This window comes from Mustela lutreola, chromosome 11 (genome assembly GCF_030435805.1).
Source record: "Mustela lutreola isolate mMusLut2 chromosome 11, mMusLut2.pri, whole genome shotgun sequence".
Classification (NCBI taxonomy): domain Eukaryota; kingdom Metazoa; phylum Chordata; class Mammalia; order Carnivora; family Mustelidae; genus Mustela; species Mustela lutreola.
This window is the reverse complement of record NC_081300.1, coordinates 20,098,037-20,122,515: the sequence shown is the minus strand read 5'-3', so window position 1 is coordinate 20,122,515 and position 24,479 is coordinate 20,098,037. Positions and strand designations below refer to the sequence as shown.

Sequence of the window (24,479 nt, the reverse complement as noted above, 5' to 3'; positions counted from 1 at the left end):
TAATAGAGGATATATATTAAGGTAAAAAGGATAGTAATATAATGAATGCCCATAAACACAAGAATTAGGTCATTACCAATAGAATGTTTGTCATGTTTCAACCCTCTCCCTTAGAAATGGTCACTAACTTTATTATGAATTCCTTATTGTTTAAAATATATTGTTTTGTTACATTCACATGTATGATTCAGCAATATAGTCTAATTCTGTTTTTTTATCTCTATAAAAACTTTATGTATCATGTTTAGTTTTTTGGGATTAACCCTTTTAGTTAATACTATGTTCTAAAATTTGGGTGTATGTAGTTTAAGATTATACATTTTTACTGCTGTATAAATAGAGCACAACTGGTTTATCTAGTCTCCTTTTCATGACTATTTAAATATTTCAAGTTTTCACTACACAAACATTGCTGCCATGAACATTCTTATATATATTTATACATACGTATATATATGTATGTATATATATATGTGTGTGTGTGTGTGTGTGTCTTGAGTATCATCCCATGAATAGTATTATTTGATTGTAAGGTACTTGTTCTTTTAATTTCTTTCATAATGTTAGGATTAATGAGACATTCAGTTTATTTTGAATCATTTTCAGTAGATTAAATCATACTAGGAATTTGTTCATTTCCAAGTTTCCAAATCTACTGGTGTAAAGCTGTCCATCGTGTTCTTTTTTTATGTTTAACCTCTGCTTTATCTGCTATTGTGTCTTTCTCGTTTTAATATTTTATTGAGGCATAACTGACGTATGATTGTACATATTTGAGGTGTCTAATCCGGTGAGGGGGCAGCCACAGCAATGTCCTTCTCAGATCTCCTAGTGCTAGAAGAGTAATTGGCTAACAGTCCGGACTACTGTGCTCTGAAATCCATCCCTGCCTTCTGGGCCCAGGCCATGCGTTGCACAGGCCACTCCTATCTAGTGACTACATAGGGCAGGGAACTAAGGGAGGTTCATTCCTTTGAGACACAGGACTCCACTCCTGGGCCCAGAGCACCGTGTCAGCCTTGCTAAATATCTTAGAATGACACTCTAGTCTAAGACCTTCCTGTTTTCCATTCTGCTTTCCTTACCCTAACGTCTCCCATATCTAATCAGTCCTTCCCCGGGGTCCCATGGCTCTTCCGGCCTCCTCTGACTCCTTCCCCCCTTTTCCTTCACACGTTTTCTCCCCAGTGGTCCTCATGTAGCACGATCCTGTCACGGTACCTGCTTCCTGAGGACTGGGCCTAACACAGTGGTCCTGGCCTATGTCAACACTGTGAAACCATCACTGAGGCCAAGATAATGAACCTACGAACCCAGCAGCCACCATCATCCTTCCCTCTACCTCGCCTCCACGCAGCCACTGATCTGATTTCGGAAACCAAAATTAATTTGCATCCTCCAGTAGTTTATATAAATGAAGCCATAATTTGTACCTTTGTCTGGTTTTTGACAAATTCAGTGTAATTATTTTGAGATTCATAGATGTTGTCAAATGTAGCAAGAGTTAATTCCTTATTATTGTGGAGTGATACCCTGCTGATACACCACAATTTAACCATTCATCTCTTGACAGACACTTGAGTTCTTTCCTATTTTCTATTAGTACAAGTAAAACTCGATGAAAATTCGTATAAGCCTTATAAGCCTTTGTATTGTTGTCATCTTTTCTGGACAAATGCCTTGGAGGGAAATGACTGGGTTATATGATATGTGCATGTTTAACTTTTTCAGAAATGAAAACACTGTTTTTTAAAGTGTTTCTTAATGGGTTTTGTGCCCTCCCTCTTTTATCTTTAACTACTCTAGCCAAATACTTATCTATTTCATTAACTTTTTCAAAAATTTTCTTTTGGTTTTGTTGATTCTTGATGTTTTATACTTCTCTCTAGTATAGATTTGTTTTCTATCTTATTGATATATTCTCTAGTATTTATTATCTCTTACCTTAATTTTCTGTCTTTTTCATTTGCTGATATAAGAAATTGAGACTATAAATTTAAGTATGCTTTCAGAGCCTCCTATATAGTATTTTAATGATTATATATCTCTAGTTATTTTTAATAATCTTACATAACTTTCCAGATTCTGGTCCATTCTGAACCAATCTGCCTAAAACCAACCAAACTATAACTATTATACTTGGGGAGGCAGAAAAGAAATCAGTGTTGATTTCTCAGACCCATTTCCCTGGCTTAACCCCATATACATAATATCAAAACACAGAAACTCATACCAGATATAGCACACCCTGATTTAGTATTATTCATTCTCTTACAGCAAATAGTATATGGACACATAACTGCTTTACTACACACATATATTAGTATCTTTTCTCTACCTTTAAATTATAAGCTTCTTCAAGGTAAATGTAGACTTAACACAGACCTTAAATAAAATAGCTGCTTGGAGAGATGTGCTAGTCGAATTTAACTAGTTAAGGGATTGACTTCTGTACGTGCTTTCTGTAGTATAACGTCTCAGCTTACTGGTCCGTTTATTGTTTCCACAAATATTTACTGAGGACCTACTATGTGCTGAGTGATCTCCAAGGGACTGTATCAAAGTAGAGAGAACTTGCTGGGGAAAAGGTCCTGCAAAGAGGAAGAGATGGGGCACAGAATAGAAGCAGGGGTGGTGTTTTATGGAGTCACCCTTAGACAGTTTGCTTCTTTGAAAGCAAGCTTCCAGAAGTCTTTTACGTTTTTTATTCTCGTGCTTATTTTAGTTTTTAGTTCTAGTTTAGGTTTTAGAACTGAATGTGCCATTAAACACAGAGTTTTTAGGCCTTTAACAAACGCTTTCAGCAAATGGTAAGGAAAGACCTCAAACTTAAAAAAAAAAAAAAAATCCCCTACTTCTTTATTCGTGTTTCCTTTACATTTTAAACGTAAAATAAATAGGTAGCAAAAGCAAAATAGACGGATACAGTCCATATAGTATAGGTGCACATTAGGATTCCTTTAAAAAGCCCTCCAGCTTTAATATTTTCAAGAACACCCTTTACTTAACAGACAAGATTATCTGTAATCCTTTTTGGGATCAGCAGCGGGGTCTGGAAATGTTAGCAGATCTGTTTACTCTTAATCACTTTTGCCAAACCCCAAGCCTTTGCCCTGGGTGCTTAACAAGCTGGGGTCCCCGAGAGCCCTTGGGGAGACCCTCTGGAGGCATCACAAGATGCAGGGAAGCTCTTCAGGGTTCCCGGGCGTGTAAAGGGGCGCAGGCACTAGGACCGCCCCGACGCCGCTAGGCAGCCGCACTTCACAGCGTGTCAGCGAGACTGAACCGCCTTTGCTGTTACACAAGAGAGCCGACAGCAGCAGTAGCAGCTCAGCATCCTTCCCCCTTCTGGCCTGTTGGAAGGTATTTACTTGCTATTTATCATTCAGATTTTGTAGACCGTCAGTGTGCCTTTAGTGTTCACCTAGTCTGATGCTCTAGCAGGCTATCCAGCACTCGTCGGGTTACTATATGATTTTATGTTAATTTCCACAGCTGATGGAAGCAACAGTGCCATAAAGAAATGGGCTAGATATTTCCAGAGGCTGAAATCTGGAGACATTTGGAGGTGTAAGTACATTGGTCACAGATCTCTAACGCCCTGGCTGTGTTGGTTGTACCTCTTGACCTTCTTCCTCACGGAAAGAGCCCATGTAAAATGCCATCTGCATATTTCATTCATGAAGGAAAAACACCAAGACGGTGACAGAAACCACTAATGATGGCCCTGCAGCTCCACTTTGGAGTGGCTGTGGTTCCCCCTCCCAGCCTGTGGGTTTGCAAGAGCAGAAGCTGGATTTGCAACAGAGTTTGGATGGGAAAGAGATTTTGCTCAGGGCTGCAGAAGGCTTGCTGGCTTTCTGCTTTCTGTTTTCAAAGCTCAAAGATTGTCCTTTCTAATCACTGCCATGGTGCAGTGTAGGAGTCTTTTTATGCTTTATTTCTGCATTCCAAATACTCCTCATAGATGTGGGCTGCCAGAAAGCTGTTACACCATTCTGCACCTCTCAGTATAAAGCCATTGAGGAGAAACTGAGTTTGCTTTTTCTTGGACCATACTCCACTCAATACTACAATTAGTAGATGACACACAGAAACATTAAAAAAAATAGCTATTTAAGATTCCCTTTCCTGTTCAAAAATACATCTGGTTATGTGTGATAAGGGAGTACTTTGCTACTAGGAAACCCAAATGAATATCACTCTACAGAGAAAATTGGACATTCTCTTTAAGTATCTTACAAACAGTTGAAGATGCTTTTGTAGGGCCTTGATGCCAATTTCATGCATTAAAAGCTCTTTGGAAACTTTAAAGCCTTGTCAAATTGATGTTAGATTATTACCTTAGAAATCAGATCAAATATCTTATTCCAAAATGAAACAGGTAAACGTATTTATGAATGAATAAAATGTTGAGTCATATTAATGGTTAATTCATGGGAAATTTTAAGATGAACTGTGGTATTAAATTTATTTCAGGAAAGAAAATATCCAACTGAGTCTCACAGCAAGGCATCAATACTGAAAAGGTGACTTTAATGAAAAGCATTTTTGAGTTAAAATACATTTAATAGTTCAAAAATTGTATCCTTTAAATACTTATATTTGAAACATTGAGTACCATAAATGAGGTTTAAAATTGTTGAAGTATTAAGCTTTTGAAAATACACCTATAATTCTCCTAAAACTCTTTATTTGGTACAAAAAGAGAGGTACAGAGCTTATGAGGGAGGCAGGGAGGGAGTCTTATTTTATTGTTCTGTACTTCTTTCTATTTGAACATTCTGATTGAATGTTTACTATATAAATATTTTTTTAATGTAACAGAAATTACAAGTGCTTGTAACAATTAATTTGCAATATCCTTAAATGCAAATGGCTATAATCATATAAAAGTAACATGTTAATATTGCTCTATAATATTTCTTTAAGCAGGAAAAATCTTTTGAAAACAATGCATTACTTCTAGACAAAGTTAGGGAAATCAGACTGGGGGTGGTAATAGGCTTTCGGTATTTTGTGAAGCAAAGGAAATTTTTTACATTTATTTTTAGTTGGTATAACAAAATACTATATAACTCCATGAGCTTTGTGTTAATAAATTTTCTTCTTTTTCCCTTTTAAAATTAAAAAAAATGTTCTATATTCTCGGTCTGGAAAGATGACTCAGTTCTTTCAAATTAGAACTTAGTTTTAAAAATTCTTGCCCAACATGTGATTTGCAGCCCTAAACTTTAGTTTTATGTCCTATATGTTATTCGTGCCTTATCATAAATAATCTAAAAATAATTTAATTATATGTTGGGTCTAAAGATTCATTGAATTCAGTAATGATAGGGGGGAAAAAGTAGAGAATAGAGATCTTATTCAGAATTTGATACTCTTTGCAGAACATGAATTTTGTTTCTGAATTTAAATCCTGAAATTAAGTCCACCGGCCAGACCCGACTTTAGGCAAGGGCTCAGTGCTCAGTGGAAGTACAGACTTGCTGGCAAACAAGTGGGGCTTAAGCTTCAGAATAAAATGCAAAAGCTAAAACTAATTTGTTAAAGTGTGAAAGTAGTGATTATCTGGTGATGTTTATCCCAGAGGATAATCTCTTTAGGCCTTGAGGAGTCTGGCTTCCCAGGAGAGCCACATGAATATCAACATTATCTAGATTTACTAGATAATAGTGGGGTAGTGAGGTAGATATTTCTAAAAGATTACTTTCAACGTACAAATTTTTCTTGAAAAGAGGCTCAACAAATAACAAATCTGGATACACTGATTTTACCCTCCGCAGTGCTTTTTTCCTAAAGGACATAATAGATTCTGAAACAGGGATTCTCATGCGAAGTGGGTGCTAGTAAGACATTTAAGAAAGAAATGAAAAAAATGGGCTTTTATATGATTAAACTACCCAGAAGGAGCTAATGTAATAGAAGAATGTCAGCGAAACTCGTGTCATTTCAGTTTACATTGATTTTAGTCTTCTGCATGGAGTAAGAAAAGATGTCTCCTGGTAGAAGCCACAGAAAATGCAAAAAATTAGTTGAGGGTTGACTTCTAATGGTCAGCCCTGCAGGAAACGCTGAGTGTTGAAGGGATAAAGAAACAAAAGGGATAAAGAAAGAAGCTCTGAGAGATGATTACAATGTTAACATGAATGTTTACAAACCTGTTGACCACACATACAAGCCACAGTGACTAGGAATTATATGTGACTCGAGAATTTCCTTGACGATTTTACTTGAATTTCTCTATTTGCGTCTCTAATTGTGATGTTTTTTTCTTGTTAAATGAAAGAGTTAGAAGAAATGGAACAAGAGCGTGTTAGTAGCATGTGGGGTCCACCTCACAGACGCCTGTGTGAACCAGGAGGGAGGGGACATATTTTGTGGGAGTTTGGCAAAAGGGAGAAGCTACTATCCATAGAGTTTTGGGAATAAACTTTTCTCAAAAGCAAAGGTTTTGTTTCCAAATTGATTTTACTTATAAAGAACTAAGTTTGTAGGTACAGCAGGAAGCTTTCAAGGAAATGAGAGTTAGCCTTTAGGTGTAAAAGACCAATTAGCAAAGTGAAAGGTATACCATGGATTGCTGATAAGCAGTTTTATCCAAAGCATTGTTTCAATTATCCCTCCCAGTTCATGCACTTGTAACTGAAGGGGATGTAGGACACCACTCATACACTCTTGCTTCCTTCCTTATGTCTTTCATTTAATACAGAAGAAGTTAAAACTTCTTCTTAAGGAAACTTGAGAAATATTAATCATGCTTCCGTACATGTTTAAGTAACAAATGAGCTTTGCTATTCCCCTAAATATACTGTAATAATTACAGTTTACATTTTAGAATCAGTATAAGATCTTATGGACACAGCATTTAATATTTTTAGATTATATTTATTTATTAGATATTTGTCAATTTCTCACCACGTGCTGGGTATAAGGTCAGACCTGTAAATAAGATATGTCCCACCATTCATGGGCTTCATCATCCTGTGGAGAGAAATCAGCCAAAAAACCCAAATATTATAAACCAAATACATTATTATTAAAATTCTTTTAAAATTATTATAACCTCTGAAAAAGTAAACCAGAATATATCTAATAGGCACTAACTTGAAAATCAGAAGAGAGTATTATGATAAAGAAAGACTTGGTGGTTTTTTTAAGATGTGGTTGTCTGGAAAACTCCCTGAAAAATTGGTAGATCATCAGGGATCTGAGTGAAAGAGACAGCCAAGCAATGAGCAGAAAGAGGGCAGACTTCATGCTGCAATTTAAATAGATTCTAGGTCACTCTGTAAGTCTTGAAAACTTGAGCATTTTACCCCCTTGATAAAACTTCAGAGTTTTCAGAAAAATAAGATAACATATGTTAAGAGTCCATGACAATATCTGGGGCAAAGTGAATTTCCATTATGACTTCTAAAGTGTCATTACAACTTTATGAATTCACTCCTTTAAATACCTAGTCAAATAAACAAGTACTGGACCATTTGATCACTCCTGTGTCCCTTTCCTTAGAGTTTTGTGGTGATTCTATTTACACAGTGGAGGGAGGCAAGATGGTCACTCCCATGGACAGCAGAAAGAGAGAACCTTATTCCTGAATCTTCGAAAGAAACCAAGTCTCAATTAGGTGCTTTGTGAGCTGCAGTTGTGGTACATTTGTGATTGTCTCCTCAGAAACCTCCAACATAGTGGTTGGTGGGGATTAATTAAGGTGCTTTTCCTCCCAGGGAATGCTGGAGGGATAGGACCACCTCCAAGGAGGTTGGCCTGGGTCCCCTGGCAGGACTGTGCTTGCTGGGCATGGTCTTTAAACACAACTTCTTAAGAAGTTCAGTGGATAAACATAGCACTTGACAGTGAATGGCACAGGGCGCAGGCTCAAGTTCAAGAAGTGAGTTCATGGATGAAGAAGGTGGTTTATTACTACTTGGAGGGACTCACGTCTGAACACTTCGGAGTTTTGTCATCTCATCAGTGCACAGCTAGAAAATATATACTTGCACACAACCACACGTATTCCAGATATATATCCGTACTAGAACACTGATACGTATTTGTATGTTGCAGTAGATATACATTATGTGGAGAATTGCTGTGTGGTGATTTTTAAGTATTTCCTCCCCTATTGCTAGTGACGATACAACTAGGTAGAGTGGCAAAATTGTTCAACAATATTTTCACTGAGTCCTTTCAAAGAAAAACATTAATCCTGGGTGTTATCAGCTAGACGTAGGTGAAGCTACTTTATCAGACAGAATCCAAAATAGAAAACTAAACTAGAGAAGGCTGAAAGAGGCTCACACTGAAAAGAAGCGTTGTTAGGGGGGGAAGTTCCCTGACATATCAAGATTGGATGCGGCAGCTACAGACAAATTGGCAGGACCAGAAAAAAGCAAAGGCCCTTTCTGAGGGTGAAAAGAAGTCCAGAAGGTCAGGAAAGGAAATAGAATTCAAGTTCACGAGATCTTGCACTGCTGATGTTTAAATCTGTCTGTAGCTCTGTCACGTTCTATTAGTGTGTCCCTGAAAACATAACTTTAACTATTTTGGTCTTAGTTTCTTTATGGCAATCTCTTGAATTTTAGTAGTGAATGAATATCATTAAATGAGGGAAGAGGGTAATACATAAATATCTAATAGGCAGATAATTACTAAATTACATTTTAAAGCAGAAAACATAATTAAGGGGCACCTGGATAGCCCGGTTGGTTAAGCGTCCGACTCATGATTTGGCTCAGGTCATGATCTCAGGGTTGTGAGATTGAGTCCCTGGCTGGGCTCTGTGCTGGGCATGGAGCCTGCTTGGGATTCTTCCTCTTCCTCTCCCTCTGCCACTTGCCCATTTGTAACTCTTTAAAAAAAGCCATAATTAAGATTTAATTAATTTATTTGACAGGAGAGACACAGTGAGAGAGGGAACATAAGCAGGGGGAGTGGGAGAGGGAGAAGCAGGCTCCCTGCTCCGCAGGATACTTGGCTGGATCCCAGGACTCGGGGATCATGACCTGAGCCAAAGGCAGACGGCTAATGACAGAGCGACCCAGGTGTCCCTAAAAGGGTTGTTAAATAGATGATTAAACCTACAATTCACCAATAAGATATATCTATCCTGAGCCTGTAAGCAACTAATAATATAACCTAAAATAATTTAAACAAAGTATATGAAGCAGAGAAATGGATGAATCCACAGTCACAGTGAGATTGTCCTAAAATTCACTCAGAAATTGGGCGAAAATTAGTGAGGATAGAGAATTTGAGCAATACAATTTATAATCTAATGGGCATATTTGGAAACTGTGACCAATAAAGTTATTCTTTCTAAGCATACTTAAAAAGTCTTTTTAAAAATATTTTATTTATTTGACACAGAGAGAGACAGAAAACACAAGCAGGGAGAGCAGGAAGCAGAGGGAGAAGCAGGCTCCCCACTGAGCAGGGAGCCTTCTGCAGGGCTCTATCCCAGGACTCTGAAATGATGACCTGAGCCAAAGGCAGACGCTCACCCAACTGAGCCACCCAGGCGTCCCCATAAACAGTCTTTTTAATGCATAAAATTTACTAACAAAATACAAAGCAAGTATCAACAAATGACAAAGATCAGTTAATGTCCTTTGTCACAGTTAATGTTATTTGATCACAATTTAGTGAATATTTTTGTATCAGAAACTTACACAGTTCAAGCTAACCATATCCTATATAAAAGGTAATATAATCTGACTTGAAAATGTAGAAAATAATGTCTAGGATTAAAATAAGCTATTAAATCACATTTGACTCCATTAAAAAATTTCACTTTTATCCATGCATCTCATTGAGATTATTTCTAATGAGGCACATTTTTCAATTTTTTCCCCCAGGGTACTATGTAGGGGCTTAGATAAAAGTGTTCTAAACTGAACACTCTTGAAATGTTCCCAACCAGCCACTTCTGCATGATGACCAAAAACGTGACTGGTTTATAAGAAATCCATGATTCTGATTCTAAGACCAAATTTCAACTGGGCCCACTCCGTAACGATCATGTGCTGTTGGTAAATCCTTGTTTTCAAGGTTAGAATTAACCTCTGACTGGATTTTGGATGGTCTATATTGCAATATCCTGTATTTTCTTAATGCAGAAAATATTCCAATCACTGTAAACAAATACCAACCAAGTCCATTCTTAATGGAATCCCAAAATGATTTATCTGGGTTGTGAATATTGTAGGTGTTATACTTTTATCAATGTTGTTTTTATTATTATTATTATTTTAATTATTATTATAATTTAATTATTAATTATTATTTTTCCTTTCACCACTTTTTTATAAACTATTTCCTAAAAGCCTTAACACATAGAAATTTTTCATGACAGACCACAATGCCCTTTTGGAAAAATTTTAGTTATCTGCAAGTTCCCATTCATTTAAGCTCAAACTGGATCAGAATTCACTTGACTGGAAGCAATCTCATTCTTGATCTCCTAAAGCACTTTTATTTGACTGCTGTGATTCAGGGACCCCTTACACTTTGCTTTCTATGATGTGTGCATTTGCCTCACCTCTTTGACGATGTTTTAATCACCTTTGTATGTCCCTAGGGGCTCAATAAATATTTTAATGAATCAAAAAAATTTCCATTTGAGATCTATAGCTACTTTGCACTCAGTATGAAAAGGGCATGGAGACTTTCTGAGGATTGCATATGCTCTCTGAAAAAGAATGACCCTATTTCAAGCCCTGACAAGAAAAAACTCTAGGAAAGCTATAAATCTTGTATCATTCTCTGTGTATGTCAAAAGTTATCTATCTTACCAACAAATGGCTCAATTAAAGAGCAATTGCTCCTGGCAAAGTGATCTCTTGAATGGTGCTTTTTCATTCTGAATGGATCCCTTTAGTTGTTACTGCAATAAAAAGGCTTCAAGTACTCCAAGTCCGTTTGAGTCCTTTTCAGAATGTTAAAATTTCTTTCTCTCAATAATATTCTGCCTCTAATAAGGTATTAAAACATTCAGTTTTAGAATTATTAAAATAAAGCTTGGAAGGGACTTCTGAAACCTCCCTTTTAGAGGTGAAGATCCTGAAGGTCCCAGTGGTCAGGTCATGTTGTACCGGATATGAGAGGAGAATCTTGTCTTAGGATTTTCACCTTGGCTTTATTATATCAGCATATAGTTTATAAAGTGCAGTTTCAAAATGTAAAATCAAAGCTCTTAGGCATGTAGAAAATGAACATGTGTAAAGGAATATAATTCATTAATTAATGAAGGATTATCAGTCAGATGTAATGAGCAGTTTGAAAAACTCCTAAGCAACTATATAGGTTCCTATATATGCATGTGGGCAAGTTTAAAAAGAAGCGTTAGGATAAGATGGTGAATTTTTTTTTGAAGATTAATCTTTGCGGTTATCTGTTCCATCAGGCAAAAATTATTTGCATTTCTACAGGACAAAAGCCTACAAATTAACAAATCACTTCACTGCATCTGGGACTTTTAATCAATAATAAACAATGAGATGAACTAAATATCTTCTCTTAGATAATCCTAGGGATTGTCTTTGTCCCCATGTGTTATGGAAAGTACTTTCTGCGCCTCTTTGTGCCTTATTTCTGCAGTCTAGATCAGGGATTGACCAGCTAACCTGTGTGCCAAATCCAGTCCATTGCCTGGTCTGTAAGGGAAGTCTTACCCAAGAACAGCTTTGACCTGATTCTTTGCAAGGAGGCGTCAAGAGTGTTAATTAACCAAATAGACTTCCTGGAGTTTGCTCTGTGAATCTAGGGTCTTACAGTATTACTAATCACTAAGACCACAAAATTAACATCTGTCTGGAAATTCTAATAGTCTTGAGTCAGACTTTTAAATTCTCTTTTAGTACCTCTTTTAAGTCTGGGAAACCAACCCCCAAACAGCTCTCTCCACTAGCTTTCACCTGCTGTTCCTATAAGTTTAGATGAAATCTTCCCTTCTAGAGCATCCTCTAATTTGTTCTGGTCCTTAGCCTTTTGGAAATAACCTTTTTATTGCCTGAAAGGCAGGGACTTAGGTACTAGACCAGCTTCTTAAAATGGTTTCATGGGCATCCAGTCCACATGTGTTCCTCAAAGATGAGCCGCCGTATATGATTTAATAAGAATCCTTCTCAGATATGGCACACTAAGCGTAACCTTTGTTGCAATATTGATTTGTGCAGTTATTTTCTGGTAAAAATGGGGACACATTGGCATTGATCCTATGCAAATAACCTATTGCCATGGAAAGTAAAGAGATGCAGTAAAAATATTTGCTTCTGAATTCCTAGTGGGTTAGTGGGAATCAGATACCATTTAGAACATCAATTTAATAATCTTCTAAGATTAGGATTAGGGATAGTTTAAGAAAGAGAAAGGGTTTCCTTACACATTTATAAAAAAAAAAAAGTAGGAAGTTAAAATAATGCCAACCATATTCCCAACAAATAATCACAATTAAATATTCCTCATGAGCTCATTTGGTTCTGGTGATAAGCCCTCTTTGCCCTGGGCCAGCAGTCTGCTTTCATGTAATATTCTGTTTCTGGGCTAGGAAGAATCCAGCAAATCCTAACTTACTGCACCGGTATGGCCTAAAAGTTGTCCAGGCCGTGTGAATTTAGAAGCTATCCTTGGGAGTCTGTCTACTCTTTGAAGAGTCTATCCTTGGTGCTGTCTTTTTGACAAGGCTCTCAGACTGTACTTTTTTGTTGAAAACACCAATTTTAGCCTACAGCTTATAGCAGAGCTCTGAGGCAGCTGTTGATGAAACTGACTGTGGTTAATTTATAACAATAACCAATGATGTCAGAATTGAGGGGAGTAAAGTTTTCTAGTAGGTTCTCATAATGGTTTGACCAGTGTTTTCCCTGAGGATAAGAACATATTATGGAAGGCACTGAAGAATCTCCAGGGCTTTCCCCCAAAAGCTTCTAATTTCTGAAGTATTTATATTAATTATCTTTTACTTATGCATATTAGCCTAAGGAAGTCTGAGCCTGTCTCCTGACTTTATAATTTTTCCCTGTAGCTCTTCCAATAGTATTGAGCTAATAAGTAACTGTGGAGAGCTGAACAAACCTAATTGTTTCTTGCATCTTTTTTTCTCTTTCTCTCTCTTTTTTACTTTTATAAAGTAAAATAACAAATCTTTGTGATTTCTTAAATTTCTGAAAAATCTCAAAAATAAATTTAGGAGTTAATTTTAAGGGCCATTGGGGGTCATCTCCCAAACTGCTGAATTCTAATTTATCAATCATGACTCTGGCAAATATAAAACACACATCTGTAAACAATGTCACATAACTTATGAGTGAATAAGAGAACTAGATGTTATGACTGCTGCTGAGAAAATACACGAAATATGTATATATAGGCAATTTAACAAAGATGTGGTAGGATAACTCTACTGAGTCAGATTTAAAAATTTGCTAAAATCTAACAGACCATAAATATTTGGAGTTGTCTCACTGGGCAAAAAGTGTTTGCATATTTAGTAGAAAAATTCAACAAATCAATAAGTAATTTTACTAAGTCTTAAATTAAAAACAAAAAGTGAGACAAACTAAGTAGTATATTCTTCTAGACTTGTGCTGCCTGGTGAGGTAGCCACCAGTTTTTTAAACGTGGCTGTTTGAATTTCAATTTTAATTAATTAAAATGAAATATAACAAAAACTTTCAGTCTCTCAGCCACACTGTCCACATTCTACATGCTCAGTGACTACACTTGCCTCATGGCTACCATACTGGGCAACACTGCCATTTTCACAAAAAGTTCTAGACATCCTACCTACAGAATCCTCAGGTGGGCATTGATCCTGGAGAATATTAAAGGTATGTTGCCCACATTTTTGCCTTATGTCCAAGGGTTGGAGAATGTTTTTTAATGGTGATAGAATTTAAAACCATCTAAAAGTTAAAATTTGATAGTAAATGCCTACAATTTGAGTAAACTTTACGTGTATCATGATCATGCCTGAATGGAAAGTTATACAAGTAAACCAAATGATGCATGATATATTTCGGTATTACTATTTTTAAAAAGGCTTTAGAGCAAATAGTTTTTTAAAAAGTTTAATAGTACCAAAATACATCATGCATCATTTAGTTTACTCGAGGCAATTCAAGCAACTCTCTAAAAAACCATCGAAGTTGGGATATGTGAATGGTTCTGGTGAAACAGAGCAGGGTCAAAAAAGAAAAGATGTGAGTCACGGCAACCATGGTATCTGAGGAGATCTTTTGCTTCACACAGAATTTCATTTTTTCATGCTCAATTATGGTAAAACAGAATTGCACATATTGCTGTTAAAGTAACTTCCACATTAAACAGAATCTATGTTTTACAATAACACTCAACAGTGCAGTAAGAAAATAGAACATGTATGAAATAGGATGCTATTTAAAATTGGAAAATTAATTTTTTAATAGAGAACTATTTTACCTTGGATTTCTCATTAACACAATGAAGGGATTTTATTCCCTGGATTTTATGAGTTTGTGAATTTCATCATTTATTAAACAAATATGTATGAGGTGCCTGTTATGCAAACAGGATGGAAACAGTGTCCACCCATATGGACCGCGCAGACTGATAAGGAAGACAGAAAATAAACATAACTAATTAATTACACCTGTTATAAGTTTTGTGAAAAAGTACGTATGTTGGGAGTCCTTTCCTAGTCTGTTGGGATGTGGGCTGACTGTATTTGGGGTGGGATAGAGTCAGGAGAGTCATGTCCAAGAAATCAGCATTTAAACAAGGATCTAGAAGATAAGTAAAGATTTTCTAGATAAGGGAGGTTTGTCAAGGGAGTGGGGTGGAAAGCTTCAGAAAGGAAAGGGCACGCAGGAGGTCTTGACAAAGGAGGCAGCATGAATGTTGACGCATGAAGCTTAGACTTAAAAGAATTGTGTTTTACTGCTATTATTTCTTTTTGTGGCAACAAAGAAAGAGGGCACAGATTACTTTCATATATCGAACCGCAATCAAGGAATTATGTAAGTAGACATAAGCCTAGTGCCCTACTCCTCATTTAAAATTACCAAACGTATCTCCCTCTGGGAGAAAGTCTCATATAGTTACCTTGATTTCCACTAAGATCTGAAATGGAGGAGTTAAGCTTCTTTTTTTTAACGATTTATTTTCTTATTTAGAAAGTATGTGTGCTGAGAGCTGCGGCGGGGAGGGGCAGAGGGAGAGGGAGAGAGACTCTCAAGCAGACTCCCCACTCAACATGGAGCTCTATGTAGGACTCGATCTCATAACTCTGAGCTCATGACCTGAGCCAAAATCAAGAGATGATCACTCAACCAACAGCTACCCAGGTGCCCTCAAATCTTATGTTTGAATGTTGTATGGTATATCATCTTGGCATCATCTTTCTTCCTTTCCACATACCTCTCATGATATATCTGTCCTGTCATACATACATTTGTTGTGCTATATTTGGCGTCTTTTCTAGAATGTGAGCCCATAATAACCTCTGTGTTTCTTGCACTTAACATAAACTTGCAAGGAAAGCTGTTCCATAAATGTTCATTGAGAAACTAAGCAAATGGATAAATGAATGGTCCTAGAATTAGGAATGTACCAAGAGAAAAAAAAAGACCTTAAATTACCTGACTGAATCTCTTAAATGATTGTTTTTTTCATTTTATATGGAAGTAACTTGATAATATCTAAGTTATTTGACTAAATAATATTGGTAAGTCAAGAAATTTTCAAAGGTAAGAACATCCATATTATCAAGGAGATGTTCAACTTTTATTGAATGCCTCCTCTATACAAATCAACCATTTAAAAAGAGAGATGATACAGTTTTCGCCTTCTAGGAATTTGAAATAAAGTTGAAAACCAAGAATGTGTGCTTAAAAATGCAATGACTAGTATAGAAAATATGTACTAAACACCAAAGGAATACAATAAAAAGTGGCAAATACTAGAGTTGGAAAAACAAACCATAAGGGTATTCCAAAATCCTGGTCATATTATAGGCCACAAATGAGGGAAGATTTCCATGTAATACCAGACCCCTTTAATTGTTCTTAGATGACCAAACATTGACTTATAATTTTGTCCTTTTGCGTATATTTCTATCATTTTATAGCTGGCTGCCTTTGAGGACAATACTTCTATTTTCTATATAAGAACAGCTGGAAAGAAAAGAATGAAATTAATATTTGTTGATCACCTACCATATCCCAGACACTGAGGACAGATTTTACATAATGTATTTGTACCTTAAATGCTTTTATAGAACATAAACATGTTCAAAAGGTTTTTAAAAATTTAATCTGCATCTTTTACTATTTGTGGAACAGATACTTTTTCATAAAACAACTTTGCTGTGCTATATTCTGCACATGACAAGCTGTATATTTCTTCTCGAAACATGGGCACAATCAAGTTGGAGAATATTATCACCCCCAAAAGACTCCTGTTGTCCTTTCGCAGTGAACCCTGGCCTTGGGCTGCCAGTAGTGTACCATTTGTCACCATAAATTCCGTTGCCTTATCTGGCACGACATGGAAATGAAACCATATAGTATGTTCATTTTGTGTCTGACTCCTTTCACTCAGTACAAGGTTTCTGTCCTTGCATATATCAGCAGTTCCAGATTTTTTTTTAATTTCTGAGTAATATTCTATCTCATGTATAGTTTATTGAATATTATATCTCATGTTTATTGACTGCTATATCTCATGTATAGTTTATTTACTCATTCTCCTTTTGAAGGACATTTAAGGTAGTTTTCCATTTTTTTGGCTACTAGGAATAAAATTGCTCTGAATCTTTGTTTTCTTTTAAAGATTTTATTTATTTATTTGAGACAGAGAGTACAAGTGGGTTGGGGTCAGAGGGAGAATCACACTCCCCACAGAGTAGGGAGTTTGATGAGGGGCTAGATCCGGGGACTCTGGGATCTCTGACCTGAGCCAAAGGCAGCAGCTTAACTGACTGAGCCACCCAGGTGCCCCGCTATAAACCTTGATTTCAAGTCTTTGTGTAGAAGTAGGTTTTTACTTCTCTTGGTGAGTACCTCAGAGTGGAATTGCTAAGCTTTGTAAGTGTGCATTTCATGTTGTAAGAAGCTGGTGAATGGTTTTCCAAAGTATTTGCTATATTATACTTGTCCAGAAGAAATGTATGCAAGTTCTAATTTCTCCACATTCTCAGGTACACCTGGTATTATTAATGTTTCTAAGTTTAGTCCTTCCTGCAAGTGGGTAGTGGGATCTCATTATAATTTTAAAGTTCATTTTTCCAGTAAACTAATGGTGTTGACCATCTTTACATGGGCTTATTACACATTTGCTTATCTTCTGGGAGGTTATCTGTTCAAATCTTTTGCCCACTTTTGTGTTAAGTTACTTTTCATAGAGTTGTAAGAGTTCTGTAAGCATTCTGGATACAAATCCTTATAAGATATTTGTATTGCAAATATGTTCTCTCATTTGTTGACTTGTCTTTTTTTTTTTTTTTTAAGACTTTATTTTGTAGAGTAGTTTAAAATGGAGAGGAAGATACAGAGATTTCCCAGATAGCCCGTGCCCTGACACATGAGCCATCTTTATGCACAATCCATTATTATTATTTACAAATAATAAAGATTTATTTGTTTGAGAGAGAGAAAAAGAATGGGGAAAGCGGCAGAGGGAGAGAATCCACAAGAAGACTTTGAGCACATAGCCCAACCCAGGGCTCAATTCAATGATAATGACCTGGGCCCAAACCATGAGTTGAACACTCAACTAACCAAGTCACCCAGGCGCCCCCAACTTCCCCATTACTATCATCCCCCTACAAAGTAGTACATTTGTTACAGTTGATGAACCTACATTGACACATCATAATCACCCAAAGTCCATAGTTTGCCTTAGGTTTCTCTGTTGGTGTATACATTCTTTGGCTTTGGACAAACATACAATGATACATATCCACCATTAGGGTATCATACAGAGTATTTTCAAGGCTCTAAAATTCCCTGTGCTTTATTTACCTCTTTATCCTTCCTTCCTCATTTCAACCCCTGGCAACCACTGATCTTTTTACTTTCTACCTAGTTTTGTCTTTTCCAGAATGCCATATAGTTGGAATCCGATAGTCTGTAGACTTTTCAGATTGGCTTCTTTCACTTGGTAATATGCATTTAAGGTTACTCCATGTCTTTTCATGGCTTGATAGCTTTTTTTTTTTTTAAGTGCTGAATAATATTCCATTTCCTGTCTGTAGCATACTTTATTTATTCATTCATCTATTTGAAGGACATCTTGGTTGCTTCCAAGTTTTAGCAGTTATGAATAAAGTGTCTATAAACATCCATGAGCAGGTTTCTGTGTGAACATAAAATTTCAGTTCACATGTGTAAATTCCAAGGAATATGATTGCTGAATTGTATGGAGAGAGTATGTTTAGTTTCTTTTTCACTTTTATAAGTTACTGAGAGCAGTTTTAATTTTGATATAGTCAAAATTATATTGTCATTTACCTTTTGTTATTGATTATTATTATTTTTTAATAATTCAAAAAATTTTATAAACATATAATGTATTATTAGCCCCAGGGGTACAGGTCTATGAATCGCCAGGTTTACACACTTCACAGTACCTTTTGTTATTTCTTACCTTGAGAGGTCCCCAGGTGAAATCTGAAATGGGCTCCTATACACAAGAGGGCGAGAAGGTGAGACCATAGGCAGACCACTCCATAAGGTAGGTGGCAAGCGAGGGAATTTTCACACCAGACTCGTTTTGTGGCTGCAAGACCTCTTCACCTGCCTTCTAGAATATTAAAGGCTTAGTTGTGTTCAGTCACTGTCCAGATGGTCTCAACAGCACATTGCTCTCTCTAGGCTGAATCCTTGAAACTGGCTTCGAAGTGGGGGATGGTGGGCAGAACCTATATTCCCAGGACAGGGGAGTGGGTGAGAAGCCTCCAGTTGCCTGGGTTCAGCTCTTGGGTCAACTGGTAGTCATATTCTCTCTCTCTCTCTTTTTTTTTTTTTAAGATTTTATTTATTTATTTGACAGACAGAGATCACAGGTAGGCAGAGAGGCAGGCAGGGAGAGGAAGGGAAGCAGGCTCCCCACTGAGCAGAGAGCCTGACATGGGGCTTGATCCCAGGACCCTGGGATCATGACCTGAGCCGAAGGCAGAGGCTTAACCCACTGAGCCACCTAGGCGTCCCTAGTCACATTCTCTTGATGACCTTCCCCAACTCCTCCTCCTCCTCCTCCTTCTTCTTCTACTTTTTTTTTTGGGGGGGGGTCTTTTGTGGTTTGTGCATGGTCTGGTGACAAATCCATGACTAGAGGAAGAATTCATCCCATGGCTAATATTATGAAAATTTCATTACTTGATTGGTTCTACAGAAGGCAGTAATACTGAGGATCTTTGTAAGAGTGATTTTATCTTACTCTTTTTATTAACTAGTCCTTTGGATAATGAAATGATTCAGAGACATTGTCCTCCCAAGTCTCAACAGCACATTGCTCTCTCTAGGCTGAATCCTTGAAACTGGCTTCGAAGTGGGGGATGGTGGGCAGAACCTATATTCCTATATATTCTATGTATATATAGAGTTATAGAGCCTCAGGGTTAGGAAGGAATGATAAGACATTCTTTCCAGCCATTGGATAAACATTTCAGAAGTCAGATCCTTTTTTTTAACACACATTTCCAGAACGCATTCTCATTATTGGCTGCAATGTAGCATAACTCATCTGGATGTTAGAACAGGAAAGGAAAAAGGAACTTCTCATTTTTCATTTATAAGATGCCTGCCTGAATTTCCTCAGCTTAGCAGTGAAACATCTCCAGACAACGTATCACTTACTTTCAAGTAGATACAGTGCTTTGGGAGAGCATAAAATGATCCTGTGGACAAGAGTGAGAGCTTTCTAATCAGGCAGATCTCAGTACTGTTGACTTAGTCACTTAAATGTCCTCGGCCAGTTTACCTTGTCTGTGAAATGTAAAAATTAGGATATATATACCAGAACATAGTAGCCTCCCACTAAATGGAAATTTTAAAAAATCAATTAATAATGCAAATGATGAAATATAGAGAGAAATACTATTTCTGGTACATTTTTATTAATAGAAGATAGCTGAGAAATTCAGCAGGGAAAAAAATGACAAGATTAAAAACTTGAATTTTATTTTCCATAAATCCTACGTAGGTTTTTGGTCAAGATAATAATTTAATAGTGGTCTACTTTCTTAATAAGATTGTTTTTGAATGTAGGGGAGGTTTGGTAGGGTGAGGTCAGAGCCTACAGCCAAGAAAGAATTCTTGAGGCAATCTTTGGTGCAAAAAGGTGGTTTTATTAAAGCCTGGGGACAGGGCCTGGGGACAGAAAGACCGGCTCTGGGACGTGAGGGGCACCTGATTATATACTATGGGGTCCAAGGGGAAGTAAAGAAAAAGTAAGGAAAAAGGGAGGTTTTCAAAAGAACTTAAGGAGTACCTGCAAAATACTGGAGGCCTCTCCTTTGTCAAGTTCAGATGTTTTCCCCTCTAGCAAGTCATTAACAGGAAGACACTTGGGAGCTTCCTGCAAGAATATCCTACAAATCCCATCCAGGAGTCAGTGGTGGAGGGTTGCGGGGGGGGGGGGGGGGAGGTTGGGGAGTGTCAGCTTGTGTTTGTCTTCAGCCGGTCCTCCTGCTCCCTCATCATTAAGAAGCATGTCCTTGGAAGTGATGAATATCTAATAATACCGTTGGCACACAAAACCAAAGAGCCAGGCGGTGTCACAATTATTTTCAAAGACAAAATAAAATGAAATATGATTAAGGGAGGCTGTATCTCCCGACAGGACCTTGTGAAATTTTGAATATGGAATACATTTTCGTGGTTCAGAACTCAAACAATAAGGCTGCACCAAGAAGACTGAGCAGCAATGCTCTCCTCACCGGTCAAGTTCGCCGTAGCTCTGCTCCCTACAGCGAACTGGTTCTGTTACCCACTCCGTATTGCTCTATGCCAATACAGACACATATGCACTTCAATTCTTTCCTCCCCTTTGGTGACACAAAAGTTTGTATACTACATGCACTGTTGTGCATCTAGCTTATTGTGTGTGTGTGTGTGTTTGTGTGTGTGTGTGTGTGTGTGTGTGTGTCTGGCAAGCCACATAGATGAGTATGTCACCTCTGGAGGGTGACCATGCAAAGCTTCCATGCAGCATCTCAGCCTTATTGAATATGCCAAAGCAAGCCCTTTGGCTAATTAGAAAGTGACCTACCTCTCAGCCTTGCTGACTTAGTTCTCCTCTTGCCTAGAGGCAGAAGGTGGCAGTTGGTAAGAACTCAAGGCCTCTTCAAATTTTGAAGACATTTCTAGAGTTTAACTACCCATGACAATAAGCTCTGGGAATTTTGACATCCTTCCTTCCGGCAAAATCAGTTTTGCGGGATTGATTTTGGCCTGAAGGCTTGTAATGCGACTAAAGGTGTTTCAGTGTAAATGTTAATGCAGCTTTTCATCGAAGAGTGAAGGTTTTCACCTGGAAATCTTGAAAGGACAAAGGAATCTGAAGCGGTCTTCTTTTTCTGAGTAGGGCAAATGACCCAGGACGAAACCTTTCCAAGGCAATTACTTGTAAAGGTGACTTAATTGTCACCCTGGAGGAAAGTATATACTTCTCGGAACATCTCCTAGGAAAGTACAGGAGAGGCTCTTCTGTGAGTCAGAATGGTGGGTGGCTCAGTGTTGGAGTCACTGTGATGAATGCAGTTTATTTTGTAGCTAAAATTTGTGGAGATAGTTTTATCTTTCTGAGTTTATAAGCATCCTAGCTTGTTTTTAAAAACCCGCAAGAACATGTATAGAATTATCTGAATTTATAATGATGGAAGGCAGGAAGAAGTTAGGGTCGAATACACAAATATTAAAAAAGATAATGATCTCCCTGATATGAGGAAGTGGTGATCGCTTAACCCATTCTTAACTCATTTACTAAGAATTCATCTGCTATTTCTGTAATAGATATGCCTTCGTTTCTGTGTTTTGCATCTGTTAATAATCAAGTTTATGTTCATTTTCTGAGTATAAAGCAAGTAATTATAAAAACAGGTGCCCTGAAGACAGCTGAGTGGTAGGTGGAAGCCAATCTGGCTTCCCCATTTTCTGTGTTTCTAGACTGTCAGAGAGGGAGCACAGCTAATCCCTGGAGTCAAGCCAGAGGAGGAGACTGACAACTTGAATCTCAAGGCCAAAGGCTCCCATTGTATAACATTCTGGTTCCCTCTGCAGTTGGTGGCCATATCCCAGGTGTCAATGGTAGGTCTCATCTCCTCAAAAGTGTGCTAGACAACCCTATCAATTTTGCATTCATGTCAAATCATAGGGACAAGTTTTGATAGGATATTCCAACCCTGTACTACTTTTGGAAGCCTCTGAGAACCTGTTGTCCTCGGTATGAGAAGGGATTCTCAGCCCTGAGCGTGGTGAGGGAATGAAACCTTGAGTGTGTGTTCCTCAGGCAGAGACTCAAGTTCAGTGGGTGAATGGGACACACAGATAACAAATGCAGCAAAGAGTCTAGAAGGCAGAAGAATGGTAACTGGTAAATGGTAAGTGCCCTGGGTCTCGCACGAGACTGTGTTTGCCATGTTCAAGAAGAGCAAGGAGGTAAATATAGCTAGAAAAAAGAGAGAGGATAATAGGAGGTGAGATCAGATACACAAGAGACAGCCAGAGTGGAGAGCATGCATAATCTTGTGGAACTGTGACCAGGGAGATGGGAAGCCATTAGCGGAGGTGTTGAGGGCAAGGGAACAAGAGTAGAAGCGGAAAGACCAATTCCAAGGCTGTCAAAATAATCCAGACGAGAGATAGTAGTGATTAAAACCAGTAGGTGGAGGAGTAATTCTGACATAATTGATATGGCAAACATCCCTTGAGGGAATTTGCGCCAAGCAATGTGCCTGTGTCTGGGCTCTTGACCATTTGTGTTGCCTAAAACAGTGAACGGGTGTCATGTTAATTCAATAGATTGATTTTGTTCATTTGAAGGTTTTTGAGCCTCGGCTAAATGTACATCTTTTTGGCAGCTCATATTGGATTCAGAGAGGAAGATCAACAGATATGGATCTTTAATATTCCTTTTCCTTTTCCTACTTCATGTCAGGACAAGGTTTGTAGTTATTTTTATTTCAAAATGTGATCAAGAAATCTATGAGAACATAGAAACCATTTTTTTCCTTTACCATTTGGACTTCACCGATAATGCTGGAATTGTGAGGTACAGATCATAGGTGACCCTGTATCTCATCACCCACAATCTAGACTTGTCACTTGTCTCCTCTTATTGAAGGCTGCATAGAAGGTCAGGACTGATGTCATCTGATAAAGAAGAATACTTCTAAAGGAGTCATTGAAGCTGTTCATTCAGTCAGTCAGTTGACAAATACTTATTGAGAGATGGTCATGGGTTGCCCACCATGCTGGTGAGGACAGATACAGAATTGGAGGTGCAGTCTCTTTGGGGCAATGGCACATGGACCACAGCTGTCTAGAAGCATGAGGCACAAGCTACGGGACATGTATGTGCAGAATGCTGTGGGAGCCTAGAGAGGGGAGTATCTCACTGGATGTGAGAGGTTCAGAAGGTGTTGATATATGAAATGAAGCTAGAAGGAGATTGGGCGGATGATGAAGTCCATTAGTAGTTTCGGTCTTTGAGAAGAGTGAAATTAGTAGTGGTTCTTCTAAAGAAAGAAATAGTCCCCAACTGGGGGAGAACTTGAAGGAAGATTATAGCATGGTTATTAGATGGCAAAAATAACCTTTAGTGAGGCCCCAAGTATGAGGTAAGAATTTTTTTTTTAGGTAAGAATCCTAGTTGCCGGATTGGATAAGATAAAAACCAGGAAGTTGATGTTGGTGTCTGGACAGCAGGACTGTTATTCGATATAGCTGTTGCTATTGGGAAGCTCTGTGGAAGGCCTGAGCCCTCAGTGACATTGATAATTTTGAAAGACCTATTTTGAAGTATTTTGTGGGTCAGACCTTAATCTTTGAAAATGTTCCTGAAACTTTGCAAGTCTTAAACATAAACTTGACCTTATTTAATATAGATCAGAGTCGCTTGTAGGTATAGAAATCTTACACTTACTCCTCTTTACATGGTTAACACTCGGTTTTGGGAGGCAGTCGAGCTCGCAGTGGAGACAGACTGGAGAAATCAGACTGAGTGTAAACCTTTGCTCTATTCCCTACCTACTATCCTTGCTACATGAATTAGCCTTTGTTTTGGCATCTGAACAACTGAGAAGAGCAGGACCTTCATCCCGTGGTTACAGAGAAGGAGAACTTAGTACAAGTAAAACACTTAGAAAAATGGGTGATGTGTACTAAGTGCTTACTGCATAACAGTTACTGTTAAGCTCAGCCCCCAATTCCCTTTTTGTATGCCTGTCTTTCCATGGTGGTTTTACTCCAAGTAACTTATTCTCAGTATTATTACAT

At 37.7% G+C, this 24,479-nt stretch overlaps 1 protein-coding gene across 1 annotated transcript in view; it reads left to right on the top strand.

The window, feature by feature from the left end:
• Window positions 1–3,306: 3,306 nt before the first annotated feature.
• Window positions 3,307–24,479, top strand: part of RAB27B (RAB27B, member RAS oncogene family) — a 152,869-nt gene continuing 131,696 nt past the window's right edge. The window contains exons 1-2 of the mRNA XM_059138693.1: window positions 3,307–3,363; window positions 3,496–3,570. The gene's annotated coding sequence lies outside the window, so the exon portion shown is untranslated. The remainder of the gene's footprint in view (window positions 3,364–3,495; window positions 3,571–24,479) is intronic.